Source organism: Cupressus sempervirens, chromosome 5, assembly GCF_028749045.1.
Source record: "Cupressus sempervirens isolate cs-2001-9-10 chromosome 5, ASM2874904v1, whole genome shotgun sequence".
NCBI classification, from domain to species: domain Eukaryota; kingdom Viridiplantae; phylum Streptophyta; class Pinopsida; order Cupressales; family Cupressaceae; genus Cupressus; species Cupressus sempervirens.
The window spans coordinates 323,088,190-323,111,920 of record NC_143122.1 but is presented as its reverse complement, the minus strand read 5'-3'; positions in this window follow the sequence as shown (position 1 = coordinate 323,111,920).

The following is a 23,731-nucleotide window of genomic DNA, read 5'->3' as shown; positions in this document are numbered from 1 at the left end:
AACTTTGGATACAAAGCAAGATTTTGTAGAAGAATAGAAGGAACATCAATAGGAATCCTAATCATAGAAGGAAGAATAATAGAAATGACATAAGAAATGGTAATAGAAATGATAATAGTTAGAAGGAAGTAATCAAAGAACATGCTGGTGAATTCAAAGAAGCATTTGTGAAAGCAAGTAATCCAGAAAGTTCTCATACAATTTTGGAAGAACGGTATTTTGATACACCTAATGGGAAATTGAAATTAGAAATTGTTTGATACATCCTATCTAAATTAAGCATTTCCAGAAGAGCCAGAGCATCAATTAAGAAGAACTGATGTTAGAAGGTGAATGAGAAGTTGTGTATTTAAGAGCAGGTAGAGGACATAGAAAGGAAGCTATGGTCAAGTGTGCAAGCATTGATATGATTGCAAGAAGTTTTATGGAAGAAAACAAGTTTATTATTAATTAGTGACAATTTTTGAAGTTGTGGTAGATGTGCATTTAATGTGGAGTTAGATTTGAAATTATTTAAGGATTCCAAGCATGATTGGGAGTGTCATTTGATCATGCAAAGAGTTTGGAGCAATTTGTGAGTGATTTGATAGTTAATTCAAGTGTGAAGAGAGGTATTTGAAGTTACATTCACTATAAATTTGAGAACATTGGAGATGAGGACATCCATAAGGATTTAGGATTTATGTGTAATGGAGACCTAACTCTAAACTTTGAGTACACATACCTAAATGAGTTGAATCTAATTAAATATATGTTCTACATAGAATTCGAGAATCATGAGTGGACCAAAATTATCCTAAGTAGAGTCCATGAAGAAATGTTTTCGGTAGGTGATGTACTAGCCACAACCGACAATGACCTTATTCATAAGGTCATAAGTCTAAGAAATTGAGGATGCAATCTAGTGAATGATAGGAATATGAGAAATGTTGTTAAAGCAAACCTTAAAACTAAATTTGATGGCAGGAACATGAGGGTTGATCTTATTTGAGATACTGGAATTAGAATACTACGCAAGATTATAGGTTATAATTTAAGCCAAAATTCTAGAGTTAACTCAATGTCAGCATAATTTGTGCATGCAACATATGTTATGGCAATTGAGAAAAAGAAAGTAAATATGTGTGAGATTGTTAGAGTGTAGTTGTTGGACAATATTGTGAGGATGAAGTCTAAGAATGAAGTTTTTAGATTTAAATCTCTATTAATATGCCTATTTTATATGAAACCAAGAAGTTCACTAGTATGAAAAATTTGGACAGCAATGAATGTTCACTGAAGATTGTTACACAATACTATAGGGCTAGATTAAAAAATGTCAAAGATGGTGACATTGATAGAATGATGAAGAGCTTCCAATCTAAGATGAAGCTAAGATATGGAATCCCTCCTTCTATGGTGGATAAATATGAAGATGAGATATATTCCATGATAGAGACTAACAGTACTTGTATGGAGATAGTAGATCCCAAGGTGAAGTTTATTGAACCCATAGGATTATAAAATGAGTGAAGAACTCATTGAAGGCTACATGTAGTTCATATTGTATTTAGAGAGGGACACTGAATGTCCTAGATTGGGTACCTATGACGAAATTATTAGAGAAGTTCATTTTGAACTTCATAGCAAAGAGATTAAGAAGAATGTGGAGAATAAAAATGAATCCATTCTTAAGCAATCTAGTATGACAAGAGAGGATTTCAATAAGATCAAAGGTATTGCACTAGAGATGAAAGTCGGTGAGAAAATTAATATGTTGGTAGCTACACCTATTTCCATTACAACACCATCTATGGAAGTGACAATAGCAAGAACTACTTCACAAATCCCCACTAAACCTTATGTAGCAGTTGTGCAAGTCTAACCAATCAGAGTACATTGTGATCACCCAAGAGGAAACCAGAAGATGATAAATCTATTGCACAAAGGAAATCAGAGAGATTGGTGAAGGTTAAACAAGAACCAACACCATCCTCCAAGAAAAGGGTCAAGCAAACCACTGGTGAATCCAAAAAGAGAAGAAAGACTCTACAAATCAATGATTCTGAGGAATCTGATGAAGAAACTGAAGAGAATCTAGTTGAACAAGCAGTTGGAGAAGGAAGGACACAAATTGGCAATAAAGCTTGGAAACCAAAGGTAGAAAATCCAAACATGCAGATAAAAAATAATGACATTTTTATTTAATTGAATAAATATTATAGCTTGTATAGTAACATGAATAGGAGACAATTGTAGAATGCTATAGTGAGAAATATGATCTTCAGAAATAAGATATGTAACAACATAGAAAGTAGGATTCTAGAATATCTTTACAATAGGTTACTAAACATGAAGATAAGAGTAGTAGAAGAAGACACCAAATTGAGATAAAATATGATTAATAAATTGTGTGAAGTTAGCACAAAGGAAGATATGGATAGAATTTTGAGAGGTATTGAACCGTTGCTAAGGAATCAAGAAGAGCCTTTCTTCTTATGGGAGGCAACTATAAAGAAGTTAATAAGGAAACTAAAGAAGCCATAGTGAAATATATGACGTCTATACCTAGGTCACCAAGGAGAGTTCACAACCAAAAATAACTAGTCCAATGTCTGTGGAGGCTAGTACTTCTACGAATGGTGAAGAAGAAGTTGAAGAGGCACAACAAGCATATTCATCTCCTCATATAGTTATTGTTACTAAATCCATACAAGTGGATAGTATGCACATAATTATAGATGCCAAGGAAAATTAATGCAGGAGCATCCTGGGTGTAAGAGCAATCTTGCATCAACCAAAAATATTTCATTTTAGTTGTTTGAATAAGAGTTTTCCTAATGCAAAGTTGTTGTCTATAGAGGATTTCTAATTAGTAAGTTAGTCATACAAGCTTAGAATGTTCTAATTTCATAGGTGAAGGTTCATTTTAGATATATCAACTTGCTAGTGGAGTTTCACGGCCAAACTATATGTATTTTTGAAGTTATTGCAGATTTTTGGTGTGTAAATTTTGGTATAAAACTTTAGGCTCAGTTTTGAAGGCCTTATAGCCCCCATATGAGGTCCAAAATATTGACAAATGAGCTTTTACATAGATACTAACATGTAGATCATGAGCTGAGGTTACCAAAAAGTGGTTATAATAGCCAATTGGAGCAATGGTTTGAGAGTTATGGCCTTCCAATGTTGGGCTACCCAAAATTTCTAAAATGAATTTCAAAGGTGTATTTGGCTGACTCTATGTATTTTTAGGGTCTGTCAGCCCTAGGTATTAAGTTTGAATGTCTAGAACCTTCCTGAGTGCATAAAATTGCCTATTTAAGAAAGGCCTAAACATTTACTAAGATAGCTCTGGGTGATAGTTCATGGCTTTGTCTTGTAGATTACTATAATGATAGCACCCATGTGGGTTAGCATATTTTAATTTTGAATTCCATAATTCCATATTTGCATCAATAATAAGATTCCCATATTCCATTTTCACAAATTGTTATTGTTTTTGTCTTTCTATTATATATTTTTGGTATTAAGGGGAGCACCCTTCATCAAAAATCCTTTTGCAGAATATGGGACCAACATTGTTGGCAATATTACTGCCTACTTAAGCTTGAATGAAGAGGATGATGAAGAAACAAAGGAAAATGAAGAATAGAAAAGGTTAGATGAAGAGGAAAGGAAGAAACAAGAAAAGAGAGAAGAAGAAGAAAGAAGAAAAGAGCAAGAAGCAAAAATAATTGAAAAAGAGAAGAGGAATGAAGAGGAAAGGAATAAAAATAAAGAGGAAGAGATAAAGGAAGAAGAGAGAAAAAGAGAAGAAAAGAACACAAAAGAAGAAAGAACAAAAGAAGAGGAGAAAAGAAAGGAAGTTGAGAAGGAAAATGAAAGATTAGAAAAAGAAAGAAAGTAAGTTGAGGAAGAAAGTAAGAGAGAAGAAGAGGAAGAAAAGAAGAGTATTGAACTAGAAGTACTTGCACTAATTCCAGTAGAAACTCTAGTAGTAGTAATAGTAATATCTGATGATGATGATTATCAGAAAGGGCTAATGAGCTCTTTAAGAAAATTACTTAAAAGGAACAAATCAGTGAAGTCTTTGGAAACAATGTTGACAAAAGTCTTGGAGAGAATGTAGAGGATAGTCTACACAACTATTACAAATCCAAACTTCCAGACAAAGGTGGAAGATTTGGTGAAACCTTTTGATGAAGAATTCACAACCTTGTTTGAAACTTCTTCAGTATAAGCACAAGCAAAACATGATGGATCATTTTGTGCTAAATTATGCACAAATGTCAAAAATGATCTAAAAATATTAAATATGTGCATTAGGAAGCTAAGGAAGAGCATTAACGATGGAAAGAAGTTGTATGGATAGTGTGCACTATCATATAGTTACCTGTCAGATTTTGATAATCAGATCAAAGGCCAAATGAGTGAGCTTCAAACACTCACTACTAGATTGTAGCAACCAGAAGCAAGCATTGAGGATTCCAGAATTGAAATGGAGAAGATTCACAATGCTATTAGAGTATTGAATCTGACAAGGAGAAGGTAATAAAGATATTCTTTTTCCTCAGAGAATACTTATCTCCTAAAGTTGTCATTTTGCAAAGGCAATTGGAGGAGTGTCTTGTAGCAAAGGCATCCTATGATAAATTTTCCTATATTGACTTAAGCGTAGTAGAAGTGGCATCTTATGCACTTTGTGCACTCATCAATATACATGATATAGTCAAAGAAAACTAGAAGAATAAATTTTACAAGATGAAACATGATTTAGCAAAATGCATATCTAGAATATCTAGTTGATTAGCATAAGGCAGTATACTTTTGTATACAGTTTTTGACACCTTTATCATTCATGTCAAAGGGGGAGAAGTATATGTAAGGAAAATTGTATATGTATATGTTTGTAAAGGAAAATCATGTGTATGTATATGTGAGGGGGAGCTTACCTTTGTATCATTGTAAAGGAGTGATAAGGAATGTAATGATCCATCAAAACATGAATTAAATTTTCAGTTTTGAAGGCAATGTTGTGTAGTTACTTTTTGTTTTATTTTATTTTTGAAAGACATCATTTTAGGACTTAGTCAATTTTCTCAAATGTTTCCATCAATGCCAAAGGAGGAAATTGTTGGCAATATGGCTAGGCAGATGTCTAAGGGTTGTCATTTATGGCAACATATGTTTAGTATTTTATTTATGCAATCAAAATTAGAAATTTGTCTAAGTGTTAGATAGTTTGCAGTAGTACAGAGATAGATACGATATGTATAGATGGAAAATTTTGAATTATCTTATGCATAGTTGAGGATAGTCATTTGACAATGGCATGATGGTGTATGTCAGTGTGCAAACCTGTATAGACTATATAGAGCAAGTTATAGCTGATTTACTAGTTCAAGTATTTAACAGAGTAGAATAGAGCATATCAAAAAATTGGATTTTATGGCTTAAGGAATAATTTTGGTAACAAAATAATTACTAAGTCATTATGGGCCGACATCCTAGATGTTTACCCAAAGTTATTTTATATTTGGTTGAGTATGTGAAATCATCAACATTGAATGAGTAGAGATTAATTAATTTGTGAGATAAAGGTAAAGATCATATCTTGCACAAATAATGTGTAGTAAGCATGAGATGTGAAAGATTGTGAAGAAAGCTTGAATGATATGCGAGCCTCATGTAATGTGAAATCTGATGTATGATCAAAGAAATTATGAGATACAACAATAAGAAAATATTGTATATATACTTATGAAGAACTTAATTGTATATTTCATGTTAGGGCAAAGGGCTCTTCCTGCATACTTGTATTTGATGTACCAACTCCTAACAAGGTTGTGGCTTTTAACAGGGCCTAGTCCTCTAACAAGGACTCAAGACACTATATGCACTTCATAGACTTCTAACAAGGTCAATATCCTTAACAAGATTATATTGTTTAATGAATCATCTTGTGGGTATCATCCCAACCATGGTTTTCCCTTGGCTAGGGTTTCCCTAGTTAACAAATAATGGTGTTATGAGTTCTCTTTGTGAATGGATATATTTATTTTTCATCATTGTTGGTTTACTTTCATATGCAAGTTATAAAGTAATCAACAATATTTAGTTGTGGCATAGAATACTAATTCACGCCCGCCGCCCCGCTGCCCCCCTCTAAGTATTATTTATTTCTAACATTTGTTGCATGAAAAATAAATAGTAGGTAGTTCACCTTTGTACTTACCTTTTCCTCTTCCAAATCATTTTGCAATAAGGGCTTCAATTTCATCCTTCTCATCATCAGAACTATCATTGTCACTCTTCACATGTTTTCCTTTTCATTTTCTAAGGACCAATTGTAACTTAAAGGTAGATTCAATAGTAGAAAGTGTGTAATTGTCAAAGTTAGACATCTCAAAAGCAATAAGTCTACCAATTTCACCTTCCAAGATCAAAGTGTTACCTAGTGTCTATCTCAGTTCTTGAATTGTAGACACTCTAATGGCATATATAGGGATTAGAGTTCTCAATAACTTACTTATCACGGTTTCATCTTTGATTTCTCCATTTGCACCATGAATAGCATTAAAAAATTCATTGACTCTTGTGTAGTATTGTACTATATTCATAACTTCCATCATTCTCATGTCATCAAATTTACCTATCAAGTCTTTTATTTGGCTCTCAAGACATTTTCATCACCTCCATATATGGTTTTCAATTTTTCCCACATTTTCTTTGCACTATCATAGTCTTTTAAGTCATCAAAATCTACATAACTTAGCATTGAGGCAATCTCCAACATTGCTTGATTGTGTTCTTGCATTTTTTGTAGTTGATCAGTTGTTAGTGGTGTGGTTGTTACCTTAAAATAATAATTATCCACAAAATTGATAGCAACATCACTAATAATGGATATATGCAATCTCATCAACGTTTTCCATTCAAGACAGTTCTCCTTGTTCAGCTTTGGTATATCTCTTGTGATTCATGATCTTTGGCTTTAAGTACCTTCAAAATTTTATTTGTAATCATTGGTTAATGCCTACTACTTGTTTAGTTTTATCTTTCTTATGGGCTTCCAGGAGTAACCCTAAGTCTGGGGGGACTAAATGTAATGCCTACCCCTAGTTGACTTTTTTATTGTATTGTTAGATTCTTTTAGGCTAGTTTTCTTATTGTGTTTTATGATTATCAATACTTGGTTACAAGATTTGATTATATGTCATTTCATACTTAGTTGATTTATGTGATGAGTTGTTCAGTTATTTCATGTGTTTATGTTTATCCTTTCAATGATGATATATGTATGTTCATATAACAATTGCAATTATTTCATGATGTTAGATAGATGGATTAATTATATGCAATTTCTATGGTTACTTACCCCATACCTGCATGTGTATGGTGTATGTGTCTATTTCCCTTTATGATTGGCATTCCTAATGTGGTTGAGGGAGGGAGTCATAGTCACCTAGTAATTGGGAACTACATGATATAACACTCTGCACCGTTACTTGTTTAGTTTAGAATATATGAGTGTGTACATGCATGGATTTTATGCAGATTGTACATATCGGGTATCGACTTCCCTAAATTGTCAGGATGAGCGTACCCTATCATAGTATCTCAATGGTATAAGTGACAAGATAACTCTTGAGCCTAAATCCTAACCTAAGCCAATTGTCCTAGAAAGTAGGACAAGTATCTGAGTTGTTTACCCATCTGAATTCGTCAAGTGAAATCAATTTGTGATCTTGACCCTAGAGTTTGATTTTGTTTTGTGTCTTTAGTTGAGTTATTGTATTTGGTTTTGTGGGTCTGTGATGATTTTCTATTTTAATTAAATCAAATTATAATATAATTTAATGAAAAAATTATAAATAAAATTCAATATTTAATTAATTGAGAAATTAATTAAATTAAATAAATTAAATTTAAAGATAAATTTATAGTTCTGATTTTGGAGTGTAATAATATTTATTTAATTTAATAATAATATATTCAGGAGATAATTTTTTAATAATTGCTAAATATTATTAATACTTAAGTTAATAAATAGTTTTATCAAAAACATCTCAAAAATTAATTAAAGGGAGAAAGAAAATTAATTTAATAAAGATATTTTAAATTGCCAAAAAGTGTGCATGAATATTTAAAATATAATAAAATAATAAAAGATAAAGACCAATGAGTCTTCTTGTGTGATTGTACAATTGAATGTGTGTGTGTGTGTGTGTGTGTGTGTGTGTGTGTGTGTGTGTGTGTGTGTGTGTGTGTGTGTGTGAGAGAGAGAGAGGGCTCATTACATGAACTACATCATGATTATGTGTTAAGAATGAGAGAGAAGCATCTCTTATAAAGAGATGAGAGGAGGAGTTATTTGTAACTCCCTCTGAATGATTGCCACATTCATAAGTGTGTGCAAAACAAGTGTCATAATCCTCTTAAGGAGGAATAACTATTTTCCTTAATAAAGGAATTACAAAATAGACTTTTCCTCACATGTGGACTAGAGGACAAACAACATAAGGGATACCTTGGTTTATCCCATTTAATAAATACAACCAAGGAAAGATTATCAATTCTAACACCCCCCTTTAATCTTTACTTGGGGAAATTACATCAACGGGTATTAAACCCAAATTTTTACAATGAAATTCTAAATAGTAGCAACTTGATCTTTGAGAATGTCTTCAATTATGAAAAAGGTCTCTTGTGAGCATAGGTAGATCTTCGTAGATCCAAGAGAGAAGTGGATAGGTAATCTGAATGTACACCAAATAATACTATCTTGTATGGATTACCTGAAAAACATAGATACAAGAAACAAGACAACTATCCACGAAGAGTATTTCATTTTATATTCAAATTAGAAATCCTTTTGAGTAAGGATAAGAAAATTCTCATAGAGAAATAGAGAAGAAGATACAACATGTTACCAAAAAGAAATGGAGTTAACTTGATATCAAGATAAATTATATGCTCAAAATATTATCATCAAGGAAAAAAATAGATTGATCAATGTTCTCATGAAAAGTATATTGTACTAATGCACTAATGACCATAGACAAGGCCAACTAATGATACTTGCATCAACATTGCATCAATCATGTGGATATAGATAGTCCACTTAATGAATCATCCCACTGCAAGTTAATGGGGGCGTCCCTCCATAACATGCATGACTCATGATCTAAGCAATAAGGTATGCAGATCATTATCACATTAATATATGAAAATAAAGTAAAAGGAGAGACATGCTGATCAAATTAGTATTATCATGATTTTTGTTAAGATATTAATAAGGAATTGATTATGAGGATTTAACAACATATTGCCTTCAAAATTGGATCAAATCATCTGAATTTGGAGGGAAAACTCCAATAATAGTATCCTCTTCATTGAGGAACAAAATGGAACAACATGGAGGGAAACTCCATAAATATCAACCTTTCAAAGTAGAGCATATAGAATCAAATGGAGGGAAACTCCATATAAATATCAATCTTTCAAAGTGGAACCAATAGAACCAAATGGAGGGAAACTCCATATAAATATCAATCCTTTCAAAGTAGAACAAATAAGATCAAATGGAGGGAAACTCCATATAAAATGAGTGCACACCAATATAGGATGGAGGGATACTCCATGGGCCAGATAAGGAAACTATGTATCAGTTATACTGAGGGGACCTACATAGTTAACCTTGAAGAAATTGGCTCCCTATGCAACTCAAAGAAAATATCATATAAATCATGTAAATCAATGTTATAAAACCATAAAGTGCCAACATGGGCATGGAACAATGCTATAAAAGCATAAAAGTGCAATTATGTGCACATCAAAATATCACAATAAAGGTGAAGGCAAATGTGTAAGATAACTCATAATCCAAAAAAAATTGAGGTAAATACAAAGATCCAAGGAAGATCAATGAGAAATCAACAGTATATGGATATCCGGTAGAAAACTCAATTAAGGGTAAACATGAGTACTATATTGAAGGTGTTGAGGCAAAAACATAGATAATTTACATGAGAATGTACTCACAATTTACTAATCATGAAAAACACAATAGTTTGTATATTTATCTGGGTATATATGTGTGCACCCATATATACTTGAATAAATATACCCATAAAAAATATAAAATTAAAAAACTAATAATGATGGAAAGAAAAATAATTTTGTGTCCATTAATCATAGAAGATTCTTTAGATCAATTATCATACATCAAGAAGGACTTGAGTCAAAAAGGTTTTCCTCGAGGCTTGATAAAAAGTGATATGATCTCAAAAAGGAGAATATGAAAACATATTTTAAGGAGATAGAAAAAGCATATTTTAGAGTATAATTAATTCTGAGAATTGTGAGTGTTGCAACTATAATTTACACCCAAAAAATTAAGTTCTTCTAGGCAAAGTAGACTTGTAAAAGATTAAATAAAATTAAGCTTTGAGAGTATGACAAGAAATTTTTCCATAATCAAAATAGAAACTAAGTTCAAACTAAAGAAGTATAGATTTTATGGGACATTTTAATTTTAATACGGAATTAAATTGTACCAAAAGATGGATCATAACAAGATGATAAAAATAATTGAACTTGGTAATATCATTTGCAAAAGGTCATAAAACTTATACATTCATACAAAAAAAAAAATTATACTTAATCAAATTTAATAATCTTATAAATATAGATAAGTCAAAAGAAAATAAAAGTAAAAATAAAAATTGTAAAGAATAAAGAAAAGAAGAACAACTATTTCTTTTCTTTAAAGAAAATGAAATAGTTAAAAAAAACATAGCAAGTATGAGAAGAGGTGAGAATATTTTTTTTTTAAATACACTCTCTTTTTCTTTTAAAGAAAACATTAAAAAATAGACTAACTTTGAGTTAGATTGAATAAAATAAAAATAAAAAAACTTATAACTTCAAAAGGAATTTAATCTATTTTAGGAGATATAAAACAAAACTTTCCTTAGATGTTAAAATAGTAAAAAAAAAATTAAAAAATTTAAAAAATAAACATGCAAGATAACACAAAAGTCATCGGAAATAATCAAAGTAGTTGGGAGGAAATACAATGGTAAGACAATAAAATAAGAATGCTAGCTAGAAATAAAAGAGCAACCTACAAAAAGTGCAGCAATAATGATAAGAGAAGTAGGAAAAAACTTTGTGATCCTTATAGCATTTCGGCTAACAGATTAAATAATCTAAAAATAAAACATTGCTGAAAATATGCAAAAATAATAATATAGAAACTATAACAACAGAGAATATAAGAAAACTAGTCAGACGGTAACAATAGAGAATATAAGATTAATCTATAATGATTTCTCATTTTTAATCATTTGTGTCACCAAAAAACATTATAATTTCTTGATGGTTTAAATGGCTTGAAAGCATCTTTAGTCTATCAAAAAACAATATAACGTGGCTGATTGGTGGAAGCTAATATTTAAAAAAATAGAAGCAAATGAAAGAAGAATCCTAAATTGACAAAGAACAAAAAGATACTAAGAAACATGCATTGGATTGATTATGATAGGAAGATAAAACTACTATCATTATTCTTTATTTGTAACTTTGGAAAGTTCATGTTTATAAATAAAACAGAGAAGGAAAAGATTTGGAAATAAATCACATTAAAAGATACATTTCTAGGACTTACCAAATGAAAATGTATGAAGATAAAAAAAGATCCAGTGAACTAACTACAAGCATCCCAAAAAGAAGTAGGCGAAAAAATAGCTAAATATACATTCTTGCCTATGATCTTTGCTAGTACAGACACAAAGAATAAGTTGTAAGTAATTCCATTCTATGTATTTTTCCTATTTGGGATTTGGAGAGTAGTAATGCTTGAATATTAAAAAAACATGAAAGAGGCAAGCAGCAAATACTTCACACCAACTAATGAATTAGAAGTATACAACTAATTATAAATGATATCTAAACAAATAAAACTAGAATGATATAGAATGCAGTTGGGCTGCTTCAAATTTGAGGGTCTTAAAGCTATCAAATTTTAGGGTCTTAATGGTAGAGTAGATTTAGGTTAGAGTTTTCATTTTTTCTTAGGAGTTGGTTCATCTATGTTTTTTTAGGGGTTTGGATTCACTGTTCTCGGCAGCGATGGGGAAACTAAGACTTATATTGTGCATATCAATAGGTCTTAGATGCCTGTGGCCTTTCTGAGCCATGAAAACTGGTATGCTTCTTCTATTAAATTTGTAGTTGGAGGGGGGAAATGAAGTGAACATTTTGTATAACTATGAAGAATCCTTTCATGGATTTTCTATGAGGCTTAATGTTTCTCAGGCTGTGGTGCTTAAGAAAATGGATGGGGTTTTGGGGATTTATCCAAAGACCATCTATGAACTCCATACGACTCATAGTCCTAAGTTCCTTGGGCTTGATGTCATGACTACTATGCAACCAGATGGGCCTAATTATGGAGAAGATGTTGTTGTCGGTGTTCTTGATATGGGGATTTGGCCAGAGAGCAAGAGGTTCAATGACATGGGTCTTGGTCCTGTTCCTCTCCACTGGAAGGGCGAGTGTGAGACTGGAACGAAGTTTAAGGCCAATGTTTGCAACAAGAAGATTGTTGGTGCATGATTTTTCTCCAAGAGTACCTAGGCAAGATAAGGCTTGAAAAGATCAGCAGCGACATGATTAACTAGCTTGAATGCATTCATGCAAACAAAAATAGCCACATCAAGAATAGCAATGTCCAGAAGTGCCAATCGAGGCTTCTTGAGCCTAAAGAAGATGGCAAGCCAGAGGAGATTAATGAAGAGCTGAGTGCCATAGATCAATAATTGCCGCCCCTATTTCTAAAACCCTACCTCAACCCAGACAAGCCATGAAGCCAACCTTATGAGAGAATACAAAATAGTCTATTCTAGACAGAAAAGCCAATCGAGTGGATTCTACCATGGTTTCTTCAAATTTTGATAATAATTTGAATTTGGATTGAAGAAAACGGCATCCAAAATGCCCCAAACTAGAGGAATTGCAACTATTATGAGTAAAGATTTTATCCCTTTTCTTGGCACTATATATGAAATCTCATCCAACACTATTGAGTATATGAAATCATATTCAAAAGTAGGTAGAAAATAGAACAACAATCATCATTCTATAGCTTATGGATGGTAGGGAAAAGATATCATGAGGCGCTTGCAGAGTTTCCTCACAGGACTATAGAAAACTCAAGACCTCTCATAGGGTGGGTTAATGGTACCTAGTTTTCCATGAGTGGGGTCCTCTCTTCAACCATTCAACCATTGAAGAAAAAGAAAATGCAACAAAGACAAAAGTGTGACAAGCAAGAGGAAAAAGGAGATAAGGGTTTAGATTGAAATTGATCTTGCAACAGCAAATGAAAGATTTGTAATATTTTTGAGTTTGAATATAAAATAAACTATATTTTTGTGAATGAAAAAAACTAAAATATTAACAAAGAAACCTACAACACAAAACAATGTTAGAAATGAAGGTTAAGCTTCTCTCTCCTCCAATGAAAAATTCCCTCTAATGTGATAACCTTTACAAACTCAAACAAGGATTAGATGGCTCTGATACCATGTTAGAAATAATAAAATTGAAATGAGCTAAAAATAAAGAATGATAAATTAATCCAAGAGAGTTTGTGATGAACATAATTACGATACTTTAAAGAGCTTTCCAAGATCAACACAAGAATGGAAGCATAGATTTTGAAAGGGGAAAGCAAAGAAAACCCCTTGTAAATTATATGAATGAGGAAAATACCTAAGAATGGAGAGAGAGAGAGAGAGAGAGAGAGAGAGAGAGAGAGAGAGATAATGAGGAGCCATAGGGCTCATTACATGAACTACATTGTGATTGTGTGTTAAGAATGAGAGAGAAGCATCTCTTATAAAGAGATGAGAGGAGGAGTTATTTGTAACTCCCATGTGAATGATTGCCACATTCATAAGTGCATGCATAAAAAGTATCATAATACTCTTAAGGAGGAATAACTATTTTCCTTAATAAAGGAATTACAAAATAGACTTGTCCTCACATGTGGACTAGAGGACAAACAACATAAGGGATACATTGGTTTATCCCATTTAATAAATACAACCAAGGAAAGATTACCAATTCTAACATTTATTGAACTCTTATGTTTTGCTAACAAATTAAACTATGAAAAAATGTTTTAAACAACTTTATATGAATTATCTAATCCTCTAGGCTTCTAGTGAACTTAGAAACCATAGTGAATCTGGCAACTAAAGAAATGGAAACTGAAACCCTGATCCAGATCAAAAACATTATCAATTGTTATACTTGGAAATGGAAAATTGAAACCTTGATTGAAAATGAAAATGAAAACTTGAAACCTTTAGTGAAAATAAAATTTGTGTTATTTTTGAAACCTAATGAATTATAAAAAGTTACATTTAATGTGTTGTATGTGATGTGCAATTTACTAGTGTCGCGGTTTTTGGATATTGACTTAGCTTTGACCAAATTAGGATGTTTACTAGACACTTGGGAGTTTTTTTATGTGATTTCATGATGATGTTTTGTACACAATATTTTATACCTAAGCATGGTGATGTGTCATGTGTGTGCTATGATGAGTTTGATTAGATGTTTTGATGTGCTTTCTAGTTTCTTATGTGAGACTGAGGTGAATGGTGTGACTTTCCTAATATAACTTTTGAGTCTTCAATAAGTTATCCTTGATTGCTTCTTAGTTTCTTGTATAGAATTGATGTGATTAAATGATTTGTTTTTGGTGATGTCATGTTATGACATGGATTTGGTTTATATGTACTTGATTTTAGATCAATCTTGTTAGGATGATTGTATTGATGAAATTCATAATTTTGACCAGTAATATTTTAGTGTTTTCTAGTTTCTTTTTTAAGACCTAATGTTTGGATTATGGTCATTTGAGATCTTTTTCATTTGTTGAGCTTAGGGAAGGTTATTTGTATGTCATGTTGGGAAGTGGCTTGCAACGGAGGCCAAGGCCCTAAAGAGGTTGTCGAGTAACCCATTGTAGGTTATTTTAATAAGTGATAGCATTTCATTAAATGGGTTTAAAATGAATTAATAAGATATTGGTACCATAGAAAGTCACTAGGGGTCCATAGTATTAAGAGACTACCAGGGTAACCTTAGAGCTGACTTGTTAGTATGCCTTGTCTGTATGAAAGGATATGGATGCCGCATAGAGACACTAGGGGGTCCTAAACTCTTTAGTGGCTACCAAGGTAACCTTAGAGTTGGCTCATGTGATGAAACTTTCCAACTTGCATAGTAGATTTCCTACATGTCTTTGTTGCCTCTGGAATTAGTTGATACTTGTGTCTTGGTACTCTTTGATATAGTTTTCTTTCAAGTTTTCCTTGACCTAGATGTTGATTTTGACTTCTGGGGATTGTCATCATGTTTGGAACTTGAGACTATCTCCTTAGTGCAATGGGAGTGGACCTTTTTGGGTTTCACAAGGTTGGGTGGTAGTGCATTTTTCTTATACCATTGAGATTCAATCATTAGATGTACCTGTGTAATTGATCCTTTCTTTCTGATCTTATATGTCTATTGGATAGTTCTATCCTATTATATTCTACCTAATTTTTCATAGATCATTTGAGATATTTAATGATGTATATCCTTTCAACCTCTCATACCCTGTGACTTGTATAGTGGATGATTGTGCATTTTGTTTATTTCCAAGAGGCATCTTATATAATTGTATATTATTTAAATGGATTCATACTTGCAATTATTCCATGATGTGAAATTGTTAAGTGTTAGATTTAATATTAACAAACTTAAATGTGACAATATCATGGGACCCTTAGGAGATGAATTTTTTTATCATGGTTATATGTATGTGAGTTAATGCTTTAGCTATATTTTATCTCTTGTTTTTATTTCCTCTGCTATGTTATTTGTTGATGTTATTATCTTTTATCTTTAAAAAATAAATGTTTGGCAAACTTAGTGAAACTTTAGGTTAATTTCTTTTGGGTTTCCTTGGGGGATGTTACACACTGTGCTCTAATACCAATTGTTAAAAATGTTTAGAAAAACTAAGAGGGGGGGTTAATTAGTTACTCAAGGTCCTTAAGTTCCATTTGAACAATTAAATATAAAACACTCATTGTTCTACTTATCTTTTTGTTTCTCGATCTTTGTTGTACGCATAAAATAAATTACTGTTCCAAATATAACATACTTTGGTGAATATAAAATGTAAAGCATATAAAACATTAAACACAAGATTTGACACTAGGATTTTAGGAGTGGCCTTGTTAGAGGACTTTGATCATTCCATTTAGAATGTCACCTTGTTAAAGAAAATACATAGGCTGTTCAGTCCTTCAAATGACTGTTACGATTTTGATATGTATGATTACAACTCACTTTTCAAGCTTAGATCTTTGTTTGGTTCATGTGTTGATTCTCTAATAAGCTCTCCATTTTCATCTATGATCTTGATTCTCTTGGCAACTCTTCAAGAAATCAAAGTTCTCCTTTCAACAAGACTTAAGCCTTCTACTTAGATTCACTCATCAACATCAGCACATTTGTGAAATAAATTTCCTTATGCTTCACATTCACTCTTGCACACTTGTGCATATCTGATCAACCTTCATCTATGTGTCTCTTCCTCTCATTCACACTCTCACTCTTTCCTTCATTCAGCTCTATACATCTTTAAATAGGAAATTATTGCTTCACTATTTTTCACAATCACTATAGATCTTAGGGTTTATGATCAAGTTCAACATGATTCATTGTATTTTTCCATCTTCTCGATCTTCCTCTAGAAACTTCTCTAGAATCTATCTATTAGGTCTTTATCTAATCATCACCTTGAATTTTATGATCCAACTGATCAATTTTATCTTCAACATAGTAACTTACGTCTCCCAAGAAATCAACTAAGTTGGCTGAGAATCATGATTTCTTCAAATTCGTTCTCAATATTATTACTCAACAATCACTAAGTTCTAACACTTGGTCATCACTTAACACTCGGTTGCTATAAAAATTCTAACTTCCCTCCAACTAACTTTCTTAGTTGATACTAGTGCTTAGTCAACACTAGATTTTCTCAGCACTTATTGTGGCTCGATTGACACTAGCATCGCTTGATATTCCTTAACTTTTTACTCTATTGCTTAAATTAGCTTAACTTGCTTGATATAAACAATCACTTTGTCTCATCAAATTCTAACTAATCAAATGCCCATTTTTGTTTCCTTTTCATAATTCAACCTTTCTTCTAGGTGCTATTTTTATGATAAAATTATCAAATCCTCTTCATCAATCAAATAGATATGACATTTAGATTAGGTGGCAATGTGTCTTATCAATAGATTTGACATTAATGACAAAACAACAATTATTCCAATTGTAAGTTTCTAACAATTATTAAGGAGGAAAAATATTAGGGTCTTGCCTTAATCATCACCAGAATATAGCTCCAAATGTGCAAATCCATTGATTTCATTTCCTCCTTGTATAATAGGTTCAACATCAACAACAAACTTCAATTCTCAATGAGTTTTGATGGATTCTTGACAACATCATCTCTAGCTTTTTGGGAACCCTTTACCTTAGATTAGTGGTAGAAATATTCCCACAACTTAGAATACCACCTTCACTAGATTTATTCTTAAGACTCATCACACATTACCAAGGGATGCAACCAAGGTTCAAAATACTCCCTTCCAAACAACCCAAATCCTACACATTGTAAACTCCAATATGTTTTGTGTCTTGTATGAAAATAATGTTTATTTAAGTGCTTATGGTTTCCATCACTTCATTATCAATATTCTTGTTGGCATAGGCATCTCTTTAGTAACATAGATCATAGTTGATCAAGAACCCTTCAACAATCCCACAAAAAAACTTGCCTCATGTGATTGATAGTAAAAGGCCAAACACAAATTTGTCCCATTTTCTAATAAGAAAGTGTTATATTTTATTTATTAGCTATATGTCATCTCTAAGAATTTTAAAAATAAAGTATCTAAAAATGGAAAATCACTTAATGCTAAGAAAAGGTTAATGTTTATTTTATAACTAATGATTAAATATATTATCCATATATGGGTATGTATAGGATCATGAGGGGCCAAAAAGTGGCAACATTAAAACAAAAAAAATGTTTTAAAATGTCCAAATGTGCTTTACAAATCATGTTGGCTTTATCCCACCAATCCTAATACCAAAGCAAAAAATAATTTTGACCCATATTGCATACCCAAAACTTGTACATATATTTAAAAAATTGCACGTAATTTTTTCTTCATTTCTTCACATTGACTCACTATTTCTTTCCAAAAGAATTGGATATTCAATCCTTTTTTCATATACAATCCATGGTTTATACATTTTGAACATTTTATCTCTAGAAAGTTGAATTTTTTTTACTTGATTTCATTCACTTTTTATTCAAATTTTGGTTTTTTAATAATAATATATGTTTTTTGAGTTTTTTACTATAATTTGTCAATTCAATTTGTAATTTTATGTTTATTTTCAATATAATCGGGCATAGCTGACTCTAACCAAACTTTGAACACTGCCCTACCAAATAATGATCCCAAAAATATTTTACAACCACCTCTACGTGATCCACAACCACCTCCAAATGATCCACAAAACCTCCCTAAGTTGAAGATTTGACTAAAGATAATCTAAACCAATTGAGGGCTTTCCAAAAGACATATAGTAATATCCCTACATTGAATCCTATGATATCCACCCTTAATACCAATGTGGATGATATTGAGACACTTTCTAAGAAAAATAATGTTTCTCTCTATTGGTGTGAGGATATGTATTCCCTCTTTAATGATGGCTTGGACTATGATAGGGTTGTGATCCTAAACATTACCAATAAATAAATAGCATACCTATTTGTTAACCCAAAACTAGACTAAAAGTTTACCCCAATAAACCCTAATTGTCCATAAAATGGTGCACAAATGAGGTCATGTGTGCTAACTCTTGGGATCATTGGTGGATGGTTTTGACAAACCACCACATAAAAATATGGAGGTTCCCTTCTATTTCTTGAGAAAATTGTATGTTGATTTTTCGTAAGGGCACAAAGTAAATTATGAGAGCATGAGGTCCAAGATGGGCATAGGAGAAGGAGCTTCACAAGATAGACCATTTTTCTAGTAAATAAATTCATCACTTATGTTCCCCTCACTAATATGTCCTCCCTCCTCTAGTACAACATCCTGACATCATCATTGGTGCTAACTATATGGAGGTTCCCTTCTATTTCTTGAGAAAATTGTATGTTGAATTTTCATAAGGGCACAAAGTAAATTACAAGAGCATGAGGTCCAAGATGGGCATAGGAGAGGGAGCTTCACAAGATAGACCATTTTCCTAGTAAATAAATTCATCACTTATGTTCCCCTCACTAATATGTCCTCCGTCCTCTAGTACAACATCCTAACATCATCATTGGTGCTAACTTAGAGGCTATTAGAGTCATGAATAGATTGAGTAGTCTACTAGTCACCCATAATAGGTTAGTGTTGCCTCCTTATGTTGATGATGTTGGCATGCAAGTACATTGACTAGGAGCTCACATGTTTGTGTGACCCATACTTGCATTATGTAAAAGAATTTATATTTGTGTCCCCCAAGAGATTCTAATTTTCATTTTGTAGTTGGGGACAATGATACAATAGTTGTGGCTAAAAAGACTATAGCATCTCATAGTGGGACATATTATGCAAGAAACAAGGTGGGGCAGGTAGATCCATGGTCTCCTTCTGTTACCATAAGTCTATACATCTAATTTTTCACAACATAGTTCATTTAAAATAAATATTTATATTAGATTAATTTTTTACTACTTCACACTTATGTAAATGTATGTGATTCCTCTATTTTTAGTTGATGACTAAGAAGGAGATGATATAGGTGGATGATATCACACTCTCAACCATTTCATTTGGCCTCGAGACCTCCATGGTACATTATTTGTGTACTTGTTACTTTCCAATTTGATATTGAGTAATACATGGTTTCTCATCCTTTTTTTCTCTTGTAGGTTTCACATGTCAATGGGGGGTAATGTGAGGGGGTTCAGCCACTGTCCATTATTAAGGAAAATCTCATTCGTTGTTTTAAAGTCATTAAATGCATGCACACACACACACACAAACACACACACACACACACACACATATTTATTTATTTATTTGTCACTTTTTTTACTAATAATATATGTTATTGCATTATTTATTTTACAGAGGGTGTCCTCTGATGATGTTGCAATGTAGATTCTCCATCCTAGACCCTTATATATTTAATTTCATAACAAGAGCCCTATTATATGTATATTTATCATTTATTTACCATTTTTATTTATTTACAAACATTATATAAAATTATTATCATGATTGTAAAAACTATATTTTACTCTTGTAGGATATACCTATCATGATTGAGAGAGAATGACAAAGTTTTCTATCTTTGTTGACCCAGCTAACACTTTTGCAGGAGAGAACACCAGAATTAAATTCTCAATTTTTAGTTCTTGATTATGTTATAAATTATTGTGCTATCAATAATAACATCATAGGTTAAAACTTGCAAATTAATCTCACAAGCATACAAATGTATTTAGCTTGAAGATAGTGAGGTCCTTGCATTGTCTAGGACATATGCGAGGACTCCTAACCATTGCAATAAGTCATGGAGAGACATACATGAGAGTTTAAAATTATATGTTTTCATTAAAATATTGATCAACATGCATTTGAATAAATTTCTATTTGATATGTACAAATCATATAAATTAATTAGTCTAACTTGGGTTTTGTCTTTTTTGTTCTTGTAGGATATGTCAAATTCAAATATTACATCAAAGAGGAGATCATTTTGATGATCCACCAGCAATATATGATATTGTAGTTGTTTAGATATGCCTCAAGACAAATTTTGAGATGGAATATGTAATGCCCCACCAAGGGATCCAAAATAATCAACCTAAAGTTTTACTAAGTTTAATAAACATTTTTTTTTTTAAAAGTACGAGAGTATAACATACACATCAAACACATAGTAGCGGAAGCAATAACGTTTAATCATCAACAAACATACATAACAGGGTACATTCCTTAAGGATCCCAAGACATTGAGTCACATTTAAATTTAATCTAATCCTAAGTCTAACAACTACCACATCTACAAAAAAGAATAATCAAAAAGTCCAATGTCCATATAATATACATTTGTTCCGAATGCCTCTTGGCAAATTAATTCGGAATGCTCATTCATCCACTGTACATGTCACAGGGTATGAAAGGCTTAAAAGAATATACATATGTAGAAATAAAGATACGTCATCCTCAAATCCATGATACAAAGTACAATAAAATAAATGAAATCATTCACCATACATGATACATCCATACATCCATAATGATAAAATATCCATCATAAAATCTAACCATTCATCATAATGATCCATGAACATAATGAAGGTAAATTCCAACCAAGAAAGCTCTAGCCACGGTGACCACAAATGGATCTCAATGGTAAGATTAAAAAGCACTACCACTCGACCGCGTGGAACCTAAATGGTCCACTCCCACTGCACTGAGGAGATAGTCTCAAGTCCCAAACAAGATATCAAAACATAAAACACAAGTACTCTCTAAGTTTGGGAAATCCTAAAAGTATACTAACTCAAAGGTTCCAACACATAGATTGACATCTAGACCTAGAGGCAAACAACGACACGTAGGAAACCTACTATGCAAGTGGGAAAGTTTCATCACATGAATCACATTGAAAGTTACCCAAGCAATCCCTCAGGAATATTGGGTCCCCAGTAATCCTGCGGCCACTAGTATCCTCTTGTACTGACGAGGCATACTATGCAATGCAAGGTCACAATCAAGTAGTCTCACTACCCCATCCTAGTCTATACTAGCACTCAAGGCATGGGAGAGAACATACAGTTATCTTATTAGGTTTATTTAAGTCAGTATTTAGGTGAGATGGTTTCACTTATTAAAACAAACAACTTACAATGAGTCATCCCCAGAGCCACTTTGGGTTTCTTGTCCCTCATTGCAAGCCACTTCTCGACACTACACATAGATAACCTACCCTAGGTTCATGAAATCACAAATCACAAAATCACCTTAGTCCTATACAAGAAACTGGAAAGCATCAAAAGATAAACCACAATAGTCACGTCAGTCCTACACGAGAAACTAGAAAGCATCAATTGATAATCATAATGATCACAACAGTTCTCTATTAGCAACTGAAGTCATCAATGATAAGTCACAATATCCAATGGTTCTCAATGAGCAACTAGGAAATATCCCAAAATAAATCACAATACTGATCAAAAACTCCAAAATGGACAAATCACAACATGACATCATCAAGAACTTAACAAAACACTTCAATCCCATCAAGGTAACTGGAAAGAAACCCAAGTATAACTGATTGAGGACTCATAAATGGTTAAGTTAGATGTCTTATAAACATACATCTTAGCTTCACACAAGGAAACTAGAAAGCAATAACAACCAGTAAACACATCCATCATAGAGCATATCAATACATCACTGTGGTTGGGTTTAGAAAGATCGAGAACAAATCATCATAATATCACAATCGCATAACCCCCAAGCCTCTGGTAACAACCTAAACTGGTCAAAGCTAGATCAACCCGAAACCCTGAACATAGACATCATAAGAAACAAGATGCAAATACATGTCTTGGCTTGTTTTAAATTACATGGTTAAGTTGAATATAAGGTTTTCAATTTGCACTTTAATGATCATTTTAAGTGTATAAGGTTCTCAGTATTACCCTTATAATTTTAACCTGACTAATTATTCAACCCATAAATATAAAATTATTCTCACGTTACAAGTCATACTTCCTAACAAGATAATCTGGGATAATCTTTTATATCATTAAGTTATAAAAATAATCAATAATGATTTTAAATAAATTAAAAACAATTTTATTAAAATCAATTATTTAATCTTCATTAATAATAACTTCTATTATTAACAAATATCATTAAATCATACTTAATTAAATTAATTAAGTTTTATTTATATATATTACATTTATTATCATTGTATCAAATTATAAAATATTAATATAATTTAATAATTGAACTATTAATAAATAATAACATAAATTTTATTTTATTAAAATTTATTAAAAGTTAAATACAATTTATAATATTAAAATTGATTCACATCATAAAAAATTGAATTTCAAAAAAAGACATACACTAAGGTTTTTTTTTTTTTTTAATATGATTAAAGTGATTTAATAAAATCGCTGCCTGTGATCTACAGCGCACGGACTACTGGGTAGGGTACTGCTACATCAGTAGTACTTGTACATACTATGACACAATCGCAGTTTGGTAGGGGTGTGGGTCAACGAACCCCCCCCCCCCCCCCCCCCCCCCCATACTATATATATATATATATATATATATATATATATATATAATAAAAACTTTATTATATGTTAGAATTCCTTAAACAATTTCATTTTAAAAAATAATTTATTTAGTTTATAAAATTTTATAAATATTTTAAAACTATCAAACAAGTTCTTTAATATAAATCTATTTATTTATTTTTGTTTATTATTATTATTATTATTTTTTAAATTGATTTCATCTATAATCTAATGGAGAAACACTATCAACCATCCAAATTTAGA